This window comes from Pteropus alecto, unplaced genomic scaffold (assembly GCF_000325575.1).
Source record: "Pteropus alecto unplaced genomic scaffold, ASM32557v1 scaffold50, whole genome shotgun sequence".
NCBI classification, from domain to species: domain Eukaryota; kingdom Metazoa; phylum Chordata; class Mammalia; order Chiroptera; family Pteropodidae; genus Pteropus; species Pteropus alecto.
The window spans coordinates 4,296,424-4,310,523 of record NW_006431918.1 but is presented as its reverse complement, the minus strand read 5'-3'; positions in this window follow the sequence as shown (position 1 = coordinate 4,310,523).

Here is a 14,100-nt window from a genome sequence, read left to right as displayed (position 1 = left end):
ACCTTGTTTTTACAAAATTCTATTTTGTTATTCTTAGTTCTTTGTTATTCCATATGGATTTTAGAATTAGCTTGTCTAGTACCTCAAAAAACACTAGGAGATACTTGATTTTGGTTTCATCCAGACCACCATGCTTTTTGCAGTACACATTATAACATTATTCTTCCTAATAAACTTTCACGACAGTTTTTAATTCCTATGTTCAAAAGTTTGTCAGCATTGATTACTTTTTTCTTTTTAAAAATAATTGTGACAAGAAGGAGCAATTAGGGGGATAGTTTTATAAACTATATAAATGTCTAACCAATGTACTATATACTTGAAACTAATTAAATAAATAAATTTAAAAAATAATTGTGACAAATATATAGCATAAAAGTTGCCATTTAAATCATTTTCAAGTGTGTAACTCAGCAGCATTATAATGTGTAAGCACTCAGTGTTGTGCAAGCGTCATTGCCATGGCAAAACTCTAATCATTAAGCAGTAGTTCATTTTTCTCCAGCCCTTGGCAACTACCATTCTACTTTTAGACATTTCATGTAAGTGGAATCATATAATATTATCCTTTTGTGTCTGGCTTTTTCCACTTAGTGTGATGTCTTCAAGGTTCATGCATGTCATAGCATGTGTCAGAACTTCATTCCTTTTTAAGGATGAATAATATTCCATTTATGTATATACCACATTTTCTTTATTCATTCATCCCATTTTGGACAGTCAAAAGTTTTCCCCTTTTGACTATTGCGAATGATGCCGCAGTGAACATGGGTATACAACTCTTTTAAATTGCTGTTTTCAGTTCTCTTGGGTATTTACCTACGTGTGAATTTGCTGGGTCATATCTTAACTCTATGTTTAACTTCTTGAGGAATTGCCAAACTGTTTTTCACAATGGCTGCACAACTTTACATTCCACTAGCAAAATCTGAGGGTTCCAGTTTCTCCATATTCTCTCCAACACTTGTTATGTTCCATATTTTTTATTATAGCCATCCTAGTGTGTACGAAGTGGTATCTCCTTGTGGTTTTGATTTGGATTTCCCTAGTGACTAATGGTAAGCATCTTTTTCATATGCTTATCGCCATTTGCTTATTTTCTTTAGAGAAATGTCTGTTCAAGTCCTTTGCCCTCCCCACACTCCTAAGTTGATTATTTTTAGTGCAGTTTTAAGTAGACAGCAAAATTAAGTGGAAAGAATTCGCATGCCCCACCCTCCACATGCACAGCCTCCCCCACAGTCAACAGTCCACACCAGGGAGGTACATGTGTTGTAGTCGATAAACCTACACTGATGCATCATTATTACACAAAGTCCATAGTTTACATTGAGGTTCATTCTTGGTGTACATTCTATGGATTTTGAGATATGTATGATGACATGTATTCTCCATTATAGTAGCATATAGAATGATCACTGCCCCAAAAATCCACTGTGCCCCAGCTGTTTATCCCTCCTTCTCCTCCAACCCCTCCCTTTGCCCATTTTTAAATTGGGTTGTTTGTTTTTGTGTTGCTGAGTTTTAGGAGTTCTTTATGTTTTCTGGATATTAAACCCTTATTGCATATATGATTTGCAAATATTTTCTCCCATTCTGTGGGTTGTGTTTTCACTCTCTTGATAGTGTCCTTTGATGCACAGAAGTTTTTAATTTTCATGAAATCCAATTTATCTGTTTTTTTTTCTATGTTGCCTGTGCTTTCGGTGTCATATTTAAGAAATTCTTGCCAAATCCAAGGTCATGCAAATTTGTTCTACGTTTTCTTCTAAGAGTTTTAGAGTATTAGCTCTTAGATTTAGGTCTTTGATTCATTTTGAGTTAATTTATGTTTATGATAAAAGGTTAAGGGTCAATTTCATTTTTTTGCATGTGGATATCCAGTTTTCCCAGCACCGTTTACTGACAAGACTTTTCCTCCTAGTGAGCAGTCTTGGCTCCCTTGTCGAAAGCAAATGATTACAGATGTGGAGGTTTATTTCTGGGCTCTGAATTTTGTTCTATTGGTCTATATGCCTATCCTTATGCCAGTACCATAGTTTTGATTACTGTAGCTTTGTAATAAGTCTTAAAATTAGGCAATGTGAATCCTCCAACTTTGTCCTTCTTTTTTAAAATTATTTTGTTTATTCTGTGTCCCTTGAAATTCCATATGAATTTTAAGATTGATTTTCCATTTCTGCAAAAAACATCCTTGGGATTTTAATAGAGATTGCATTGAATCTATATGTTGCCTTGGATAGTATTATCATCTTAAACACTAAATCTTCTATTCCATGACTACAACACATCTTTCCATTTATTTAGATCCTTTAATTGCTTTCAACAATGTTTTACATTTTTTCCACTGATGACATTTTATGTTGGTCATTTGCTGATACTCTCTAAGAAGATAGTAGCATGTCTCCAGAATACAATATAAGAGGTTTTTTTCTGAGATGTAGAGTCTTATGCATTTTAACTATAAAGGGAAAAAGCCAACATAGTGTTTACTTTAAGTACTAAAATTGGTTTCCCTAGTCATAATCTTTTAGGATCCTTGAATAGGAAAAAAAGATTAAAAACTTGTCTGGCTTACAGATTCTTGGGAGATTTTGTTGACCTCATCATGCTCAGTAGGTCACAATGAGATTAGTTTACCCTATGTTGAATTTGACTCAATTTTTTTTTTTTTTGAGATTTTATTGTTGAACCTATGCTCAATGTTGCAATATCTTATCTGATTTCATCTTTTATCATATTCATCTTAATCCGTATTAATCATATAATATAGGACAAAATGCCTCAGATGTTTGACTTCCTGAAGCTCTACCTTCTTTCTCATACCCCAATTTAGTCATAATCCTTTAAACAGTGAAATTTACTTGCACATGCCACACACCCTTTCTCCCCAATCATTAAGTTTAATAATATGCAGTGAAGATTAAACTACTCCAATTTTGCTAAAACATTTGGGGAATTAACATTCTTAAGCTTTTCTGTCTCCTTCAACTTTTCTGGCTGTACCCAGTCCCAAGAAACAATGACTCCAAAACATTCCCTTAAGATAATGATTCTGCATCAGAACAGTGCTTACCAAGGAAAACCAAGAACTATTATTGAGTCAAACTTTTCAGGCTTAGAGGGAAAAAACTGGCAGATCTTTGTTTGGGAGCTAGAGTCACATGGGAAGTAGGGGGCAGATTCTGTCTTCTGGCCTCTGCACTCCACTTGCAGAGGCCAGAAGACCTCTTGACCTTCATAAGGTTAGCATGAGTCCTCTACTATTAGCAGCATATATTGAATATTCCCTTAATATTCTGGGCACTGTAAAATCTGTCACCTGGTTTAATCTTCACAATAAGACTACAAGACAAACATTATGCTTATTTTACAAGAAAATCAGCCTTTAGAGGGATTGAGTACGTAACAAGGCTGGATCGAACCAGAGCTCTCTGGTTCCAAAACCCACACTCTTGTCATTTTCCTAGTCTTGGCTTCATTGATCTTATACTTTGAGATTAAAAATCATTCCTCAATAGATACTTGGCAAACGAGGGCCTAGGCATCATATTTCTCTTTCTGCTATTTGCAGAATTACTCAACCTAGTCATATTGGGAGCCTGAACCAGGACAGCTGCAGATATAGGAAGGGACTGAATGGAGAGTTGCTATTGATGTGGAAGCAACAGGAGTTAGTTGGTGATTGGGTGGGAAGGAGCCGGCGGTGTCAAGATTAGTCAGGATGACGGCTCATTGAGAACCATTCTGCATTTTTATATAATCTATTCACTAAAAATGCTTTTCTCTGAGGCATTCTGACCCTGATCATTTATAATTTACCACCTGTGAGCAATCTGCAGGCCATGACACATAACAGTTTGGGTTTTGCTAAGGTAGAATGATCTTGAATTGTATGTGCTGTGTGGCTGGTGTTTTGGAGGAAAGAGCCTGGCTTCTGAGGGTGTCCAGGAGAGGGATTCTTCATCTCACTGTGCATTGCTGCATAAAAAGTAAAAAGTGACTCCCATAAAGGTCTGCAATGTCATTTACATTCTTCAGTTTTACATTATTCCTTTGTACTGGACTATAGTAGCCCTATATTTCTTTTTTAACTTATTTTGGTCTGCCCAGCACCCACCATGTTCTGAGCCCATTCAGTTCAGCCATTTGATTGTAGCAGGAACTGCTATGTTCTTACAGCCGATTGGTCCAGGATGGACACTTAACCTTTGCCAATCAAAGACTCTTAGGATTTTTGAGCTTACAATAAGAATTTGAGAACTCCTTGCCAGTGGTGATTCTTGACCCCTTGATGGCCATATTTCCTGTTATATGGAGAAGGCAATGGAAATGGCTGGCAGTGTGAGAGACGGACAGAGTTCTGGTGGTTTATGTGTCCCTGGAAGCCTACTGTACCTGTTTTTTCCTAGATTTGGTTGTCCAACCATTCCTTGAATTTGTTCCTCCAATCTACTCCCCTTTGTTGTTTGAGTTTCTATCATTTACCATCAAAAGAGTCCTGACTAATAAAAGGGGAGGTTTTGTAGGGTAGTTCTATTCCCAAGTTTGGAATTCAGGGAGGATTAGGATATCCCTTGCAAATTTATCCAGGTCCACTATATTTTTTTCCAAGCATTGGGGGCTGGATTTTGCATCTAACTTTAATGACTTTGGTTTAAGTAAAATATTTGTTAAATGGAGAAAAACTGTTAGCCTCAGCTCTGCCTAAACCTACTCCAGTAATTTAAATATTAGTTTACTTTTCCCACAATAATTAAGGAGCTAAGGAAAAAAATTGGCCAAGGTTCAAAATGTATTTGTTAAGTTTCTGAGGTGAATAGGACAATCATCATCATTTGGGTTTAGAGAATGGAGGGAGGAAAGTGGTTTTAAGTGCCAGATATCAAGTTTCAAACCCAGTGGGAGGAAGAGAGTGGGGAGGTCTGGGCTATTTGGCCTCTGCAGGCATCTCTTTAATGACTGACCTTTCCTGCCCTGGAACCATGGACAGTTCTACTCTGCCTGATCTGACAAGGCGGGTCGCACTGACCTATGGTCAGGTGACATCTTCAGCATTATGGGAAAAATTTTAAAAGTATAGTATTCTTATTGTTTATGACTATAAAATTCTTATGCTGCCCATCTGAACTTCTTTATCTTTCAAAGTTTCTGACTACATAAGTGTAGTGGTTTGTTTTTTGTATATCTTTCACATTGTATGTGATGTTTTTTGGTTTTTAAGAGTAATCTGTACTTGTTAAAATGTATTTATTAGAAAGCACATCAAAGCATAAATACCAGAAAAAATCACCCACGATTACACAACCTGAAGCCAGAAGCATTCATATTTGGGCAGAGTTCTCTGTGGTGTCTTTGGAGAGTATTTTCCAAGCTTGACTTGGCTGCTGGCCAGGCATCTGTCCCAGACACTTTGACCTCTTGTACTTCACTCCTCCCTTTATAGAAGTTTACTTAATCGACCCTTCCCTCCCCCTTCTGCCCTCCCATAGTAAAAAATTAAAGCCAGCTGCTTGAGGATTCTGGTAACTGGTACAGATGGCTGGTCGTGAGCATCCTGGCGACAAGGGAGGTGGGGAGGATTGGCTCTGGCGAGGGAGAGGCACCTGGCAGGGAGGCATTTCAACTGGGCAACAGCTCAGAAGCCCTGGGACACGGTGGCACTGGTAGGAACAGCCCAGTGCAACTCATTTTCCCTGCTGTTCACAGAGCTGGCCAGAGCTCAAGTCCATGCCCACATGGCGAGGAGGAGTCTGACCGAAACCAATTTCCTCCTCACTCTAGGCCTCCTTGGGACATTTTTTTTTAAAATTATTCTCTTAATTGCTTTGACTAGGAAGACATTCACATAGTTCAAAATACATCTATGTGTTTTATGCAGCAGAAGTCTCTCTCCTGCCCCACCCTTATCCATCCTGTTTCCACCCTGCCACAATTCACTGTGGGTAATCAACTTTTAGTTTTTCTGTGTATTCATCTAGAGTTTACTTATGAATATTGAAGCAAGTACAGATATATTCTGTATACTTGTTTTTCCCTCTTTGTAAACTAGCAGATGCGTCAGATACACATTTTCTGCACCTTGCTGCTTCCTCACTCCCCACACTTAATATATAGTGGAGACTTTTAAACATACCCGTGCATTGAAAACTTCCAAATTGAAAGCTCACAAAATATTCCATTGTATATATGTAGCATGATTTATTTAGCTAGTCCTCTGTTCAAGGGTATTTGAGTTCTTTCCAATCTTTTGTTATTTTGAATAATGCTGCAATGAGTAACTGTGTATATGTTATTTCCTGAGTATGGCTGAAGGATAAATTCCCAGAAGTTAAATTACTGGGTCAAAGGAGATATTTAGTTCTAATTTTGGTCTCTGTGCCGGAATTCCTTCTGCAGGGGGTTGTACCAATTTATACTTCCACAGAGAAAGTAAGAGAGTTCATGTTTCTCTTGGGTTTATTACATAACTTATGGGTTGCTTCAAATTGTTCTAAAGTTGTTTTAATTTGGAAATTGTCCTCCCAATTAGAAGGCAGTTTATTGAGAACAAAGGCCAAGCATTTTACTGCTTTCGAATAATCTGCACTTATAAGTAATATAACATGGCACCCCAGGAGCACAGTAAATTTGTTTCCAGTTTAATTTGGGAGGATAAGCCAATTAAACCTTAATGATGAAAATATTCTTATCATTGGTAGAGTTCAACTGAACTGATTTCTTTCCCAAAGTCAAGTTACTATGAGGCCTTGTTTCAAGCAGTTATGGAATGGATGCTGAGATGAGGTGTTGTGACCGGGCCTCACACAGATTTGCTTGCCTGTGAGTGGGCTTCTACCCAGATGCCAGTGTCGTTTTACCAGCTTCAGTCTGGTGACTCGGCATCAGCAAGTCTAATTGCATGCCTGTCCCCTCACTCCCTTTCCTCAGCATGTGCCAGCACCTGCCCCATAGTGAGCAGGAGAACAAAGAGCTGCTTTAAAACTTTTTCTGTCTACTGAGTATGTAAACATTACTTCACTGTAACTTAGTTTGCCTGTATCCTAGTAGCAAAAATGAACTAATTGTTTCTTTGTTTTCTCAGTCTCTACTATATGGCTTTACCCATATGCATTCTCCTGTATGAGCACCCAGTGGTCTTCCAACTTTTTGGCTTGCATATCCTCCAGAAGAATTTTATAAAATTACATGCCCCCTCACACCTTTACAGCCTGTATCTAAAATTTCGTAAGTTTATATAGTTGAGAAGGATATATTTTATAGTAGTATTGTCAATATTGACCTTGAAAAATAATTGTTGAATATACATTTACACATTCGTGCGTGTTAAGCCCTTATATACACCCACAAGATATTTGTCAATCATACTAAAGAAATATTGCTGTATTCCTATTTTTTTCCTATTCTTATTTTAATGGGGAGGGTTTTCCTCTTTATTTTGTTTACATACACTAAAATCTGTCAATTTAAATGTAGAGTTTGATGAATTTTGGTAATTGCATGTAATTACATAATCTTACTATAAAGTATATTCATGTTAAGATTTATGTGTATATAGATGCATAATATGTGTATGTATTTATATGTAGTATAAAACTTTAGCATAAATATAAATGTATATATTGTGTATATGCATGTATATGTATATGTGTGCATATATATATTAAAACACACACCTAAATATAAAGCCTTAACATGAACATATATGTATATCACAATTAAGGCTGTATATTATATAAATAATACACATGTATATTTTGTATACATAGATTATATAAAGTACATAATATACAAAATATAACCATTTATATAAACTATAGATATTAAACTATAGAGCTTTAACATGAATATATATAGATCCAAATGTGTGCATATATGTGTATGTGTATGAAGCACACACTCAAAACTGTTACATTATTCTTTTAAATGCATACAGAGGAATCTAAGAGTGTTTCAAACCATCATCCATTAAAACAATACACGAATAAGCTCTCCTTTAAACATCCAATATTTTATATCCTTCCTTTTTTTCCCTGAATTTGAATTTCCATTTCACTTCCCACACAGACTTTTTTAATGTATATTTTATGCTTAAAATTTTTTATTGGTTACCTTACTATACTGCAACAAAAAATATATAAATTGATATTAATATTTTTTATTTCCCATGGCCTTAAGTCCTATGATCATTGAATACTTTCTTTTGATGGAGTTATTGTTAGTTATTAATAGTCCACTTGGTTAAAACAATAATATGTATTTCAAATTAGTAAATTATTACCAAATATAAAGTTACATTTTAGTGAAAATAATCCCCTTAAGGAGAGAGATGGACTTTTTACCATAATTAGTTTATGTATCTGGGTTTGGTTATTACTCACTGCTAGAATGGCTTAGGGTTCAGCATCGATTCTGTTTCTCAATGAAAGTGCAGAGGAATCTCTTTAATATATAAGGAGAGAGGAATGAAAAGGATTTTATTATAGCACTCCTGGTTATTCTTTGAATTCATTCTGAACCAAAAATTCTATACTGATCTATCGTAAGAAATTACTGTTAATGCTCTGTCAGTTTGCAACTCTGCCAGGGCTCCTTCTGTTTTATTGAACACAAAGAATTGGAAACTCCCTGACTTGCAAAAGCTTGTTCTACTCCGTCCTCACAGTCACTCGTTGCCTGAGCACCAACCCTGGTATTTCCAACCCTCTTTGTCTGGGGCCCAGGGAAGTGTGCACAGTAAGGTTAGGATGCATGAGAGGTGTCCTCTTTTATAAAGTGGAGGAAGGACTTTTGGGAGAAAGAAGATTTTGCCCATCCATCACAGGCACGATCTCAGGCTGATAAATTGATGGATTTATATAGAATATCTGGAAATCAATTCCCTAAAATTGCCGGTGCCTCATACCATGTTGAAGACCAGTATTCATTGAAACTCCTAATTCCTTCCACTTGACAGGACCGCTTTCTCAAACCTCCCCTTGGTGGAACACATTTTGTGTAGAGGTTATCTCTATGGTTATCGCTTTCCCTCTGTAACAGGGCTGAGGAAACTGCCATTACGGGCTGGTCACAGGACCACAGACACATGAGATCTAGATTCTCAAGAATATGCCCGCTCAGTGCATAGGAGTTACAAAGAAACTAGTCTTCTGGGAAAAGAGGAAGAAAATAAGTGAGAAAATATTGCTGTCTCTTAACCCTTCTAAAATACAAGTGGGTCCTGCCCTAGTGTTAGCTCAGTCTTATATCTTGTATACATCGATTATATAAACCACACATTTATTGTACATAATACAATGTAAAATATCGACAAAATGAGTGTGCTTGCTTGTCTATTCTCAAAGCTGATACTCAGTAAAAAGTAAAATTACATTTCATAGCATATACATACTTGTTTAAGCCACGGATATTTTCAGAAGAGTGAGTTTGACATTTAAAATTATGATAGATATACACCTAAAACTAATACAAGGTCTATTTGCTCCTTATTCTGAAAGTTCTCCTTTACTTCTAGATCACAGATCTTGTCTTTGCCTGTGTCCATTCTAATAAATTCAGTCCTTCTATTGGATGCCCCGCACCCCCGGAACTATACCTCAATTACCAAGCACTCTTTTTTGTTCTTTCCTGGATTGGTTCTTCATGTTTAGCTGGAGGGTGAAAACTGAACTTGTTTAGGTGGAGAATACTGGATCCCAACTTTCCCAGCCGCTCAGAGTCCTGTTTCTTAACAAAATACCCTAATTGTCTGTGGCGCACATGAGCACTTTCTGTCGCTTGCCACCCAGTTTGAAGCTTCCGTGGAACTTCTTTTTAAGACGTCTGTTCCCCTGAAGTGACTGAGCTGTAGTTTCCTTAGCTTTTTCTCTGTCAGTACCATTCTAGTACTTTTTGTGCTCTAGGAGTTCTCAAGATTTCTGGTCTGCCGATGGCCACCTTTCTTATTTTTGTACTACTGTTATTTCATCCTTCCTCAAAACATCTTTTTCGGCATTTCAGTGGCCTTTGGATGGGAGAGGAGAGGGATCTTGTACTCAGTTCACCAGTTAAAACTGGAAGGTTCTTTTCTTTCTTAAAATTGTAGCCTGGTCCTCTTTGTCCCCTGTCTCACTGTCTGGCTTATCTCCTTAGCTTGCAGAGGGGTTCCCTCAGTCAAGCATTCTGGACTAGTCTCCTAGCAGGTGGGGCTTGGAGACCTGGGAGCTCCTGGGTAGGTGTGTTGACTCATTGCCAGGTACTCTGAGACTGTAAGGATGAGAGGATGCTAACAGTTCTTACAGTGTTTATGGCCCATCAAAGAAAAACTGCTTTGGACAAGTTAAATAAGTCGGGAAGCCTTTATTCAAGACTAATACAACAGGGGTCACGACTTGTGAAAGGAATGAGAGACGGAACTCAACCGTGAATACAACAGGGGTAGCTGGGCGTTTGGAGCCAATCGGCAGGACGAGGAGCATCGATGGATGGAAAAATGAGTAAGAGGAAGAACTTGGTTAGATACCAAGGGTTGGGGGGTCCTTGCTAAACTGGCTTGGCAGGATTCTTGCTGAACTGGGCTTAAGCTTAAGCAGACAGGGAATGGTAGATCCAGGGCATGGCCTAGTGAAGAAGAGAGCTCAGAGGAGCTGCACCAAAGTTCAGTCAAAGAAGGGGTCCTTGTCAGCCCCTCCCTCATTCTGCATATCAGGTACGGTGAATATTTCTGTTCAACACTGGGATTCTTGGCCTCCTGGTCAAGTGGCTACCATCGTAATTAGACTGGTAGTCCAGGCCTACTGTGATATCTCTTTATTTCATCTAGTCTTGATTAGTGATACTTCGTTAAAGATTAGCCATTTCTAACACTTTGGAAAGCAGAAGTGAGTTGTGGTCAAGAGCACATGCTTTGGAATCAGAAGCACTTGGGGTCAGATACTGCTCTGCTACTGATTAGCTGTGCAAGCCACTTAAAAATACCTTCTTCCTAGACTTGTTAACTATACATGTAATTATCATTGCTCATTAAATGGAAGCCACCCTTCATATCAGTATTATTTTGACCCGGCCTCACATCATCTGGATCTTTTCAAGTCAGCCCCAAAAGGAGTCCCTAAATCATGACTAAAATATGAATTTACCTGGGTCTGGTAGATTGGCCATATCTACTAGGTATTAGTAACTTATAGAGTAGCCGCATTTGCTCCAGTAGAAGCAGAATCCCCGAGGGCCCTCTGCGGTAGCTCTCTTACTCTGAATGGTGTTCTGGAGTTCCTTCAGCTTGCACTGCACTAACTATAAGGAAAGCGTACTAACTTTATTCCAATAGCATTTCACGTCAAGGCCATTGGAATATTCTTTTTTTTATGGCATAAGTATTCAAGCAGTTACCTATGTCAGTACTTAAAGTGAATGGAGTGGATTGTTAATGAGCTTGTCTACTCTTTCATGCCTATCAAATGCTTCTCTTCAGGTTACCATCTCTTGCAAAATGCTATTACTCTTACCAGGTTAAGCGATATGCCCTTTATAACCTCGTTACTTTCAAAAGTACATCTAAAAGTTTGTGCGATTTGAAAGTTGCTCTTAAGCTTTCTGCCGAGGGATAAAAATAACAATAAATGTTTTCAGAGCTTGTCTACTCTTTCATGCCTATCAAATGCTTCTCTTCAGGTTACCATCTCTTGCAAAATGCTATTACTCTTACCAGGTTAAGCGATATGCCCTTTATAACCTCGTTACTTTCAAAAGTACATCTAAAAGTTTGTGCGATTTGAAAGTTGCTCTTAAGCTTTCTGCCGAGGGATAAAAATAAAAATAAATGTTTTCAGAAGTTTGGAGAGGGTGTGTGTGGTACAAAATTAGGGGGAAACGGAGAGAAGACCCTGTTGTCTTTGTGGTGTGTGTGTGTGTGTGTGTGTGTGCGCGCGCGTTGTACACAATTAGGGGGAAATGGAGAGAAGACCCTGTTGTCTTTGTAGTAGAACATAAAGAAGATTCAAAACAAGGGACAGAAATGGAACAGGGCCTTTGCAAATTATAAACACAAATATTGTTTCTGCTTTTGATATCATCTCTAAGTCCTGTACTCTCAGAGAGAGAGAGCGAGTGAGCGAGCGAGAGAGTGAGAGAGATCAACATTACTTAAGATATTACAATGGGAGTCGGAATGAGCCTGTGTTCCCCTTCCAGCAAGTCCCAACTCTGACTTCGTGTCCCGGGCTGACAGCACAACAGGGCTGAAATCATAGTGAGTCATTCAATCTGAATCACCTCTACTGAAATGTCAAGTTACAGACATCCTTTAAAGGGACTGTGGTAAAGGCTGCTGGGAATATTGCTGATTTTTAGTGAAGTAGAAATAAAAGCAGGAAACTGGTGATTTAGAAAGAAATTTATGTGTTGTACTAGGCTCTCCAGAGAAACAGAACCAATAGGAGATATATACATAGACATAATCATATATATATGTGTATATATATATATATATGTGTCGTGTGTGTGTATTCTTTAAAGGATGTCTGTAACTTACACACACACACACACACACACACACACACGTACACATGTACTTGTATACAGCCATTCCCCAACTTATGATGGGTTGACTTAGGATTTTTTGATTTTATGATGGTGCAAAAGTGATACATATTCAGTTGAAACCATACTTTGAATTTAAAATTTTGATCTTTTCCTGGGCTAGCAATGTGCAGTATAATACTCTCGTGATGCTGGGCAGCAGCAGTGTGGTGATTTTGCCCAACTGCAGGTGTTCTGAGCATATTTAAGGTAGACTAGACTAATATGAGCAGCAGGTTAGGTGTATAAAATGCACCTAACTTTTTGACTTAGGATATTTTCAACTTAAAATGGGTTTATTGGGACGTAACCCCACCATAGGTTGAGGAGCATCTGTGTATACATGTATAAGGAAATATATAAAGTATTGGCTTATGCAATTACGGACGCTGAGAAGTCTTATGATCTGAAGTCAGCAAGATGGAGACCCAGGAATGCTGATAGTGTAAGTTCTAGTCCAAAAGCCGGCAAGCTTGAGACCCCCAAATAGCAAATGTTTCAGTTTGAGTCTGAAGGCAGGAAAAAGACCAATATGCCAGCTCAAGGCAGGCTGAAAGAATTCCTTCCTACTCAGCTTTTTAAAAAAAAAAAAAAAAATGCAGGCCTTCAACTGATTGGATAAGGCCCACCCATATTGGGAAGAGCATCTGCTTTACTCAGTCTACTGATTCAATGTTAATCTTATTAAAAAAGACCCTCACAAACACACCCAAAATCGTGTTTGACCAAACGTCTGGGCCCTGTCATCACCCATCCCCCCATCCCCCGATCCCTGCCCAGTCAAGTTGACACATAAAATTAACTATCACAAGTGCTTCCTCTCTGCATTTTGGTATTTGAGTAGTCTCTTCAACTTTTGGAAACATAAAGGAGGAGAAATAGTATGAAAGCAAATCCTTAATTCTTTTTGCTTCAAATATTGGTTGAATCTTTTACTCAAATTCACCTGATGTTAACACATCAGTCATTTGGGTGGGATAAGAGTAGTGGTCACTAAAATTCTTCTTTCCACTAGCACCACTCTGAAGAGAGGGGAACCTCAGGAGAATAGGAATTGTGGGAGTGATCTTTTTTATTGTACACAGTGTACACAGTGTGTGTTCTTCTTTGCTGCAGTTATTTTTCAGAGGACAGAATTTAGTGTTAGAACCTGAGTTCCTTCTGCTTTTCTAACACATAGCTTTTATATACCCACCTGATATTTTCCTCCCTCAAGTAGCATGGAGAAGGTGTTGGCACTAACATCAGTTTGATATTGTGATATTCTTCAAAAATACATGACAATTTTTCCTTGCAGGTCCGAATATTCTTCATATATTACCAAAGGCACAATAAGAGTATCCACAAACTGAATTAGGTGTTCTTCCGTGTAACTCCCGAAGCTTATCCCTACCATAGAATTGAGTACACTGTTAAACTTATCTGTCTGCTTGTTAGTTTCCTTTTTTAGATGATAAACTTTTGGAAGGCAGAGATTTTTTTTTTTTTTGTCTTGCTCATTGTATCCACAATGCTCCTACATAATGTGTTTAATAAGTTTTCGTT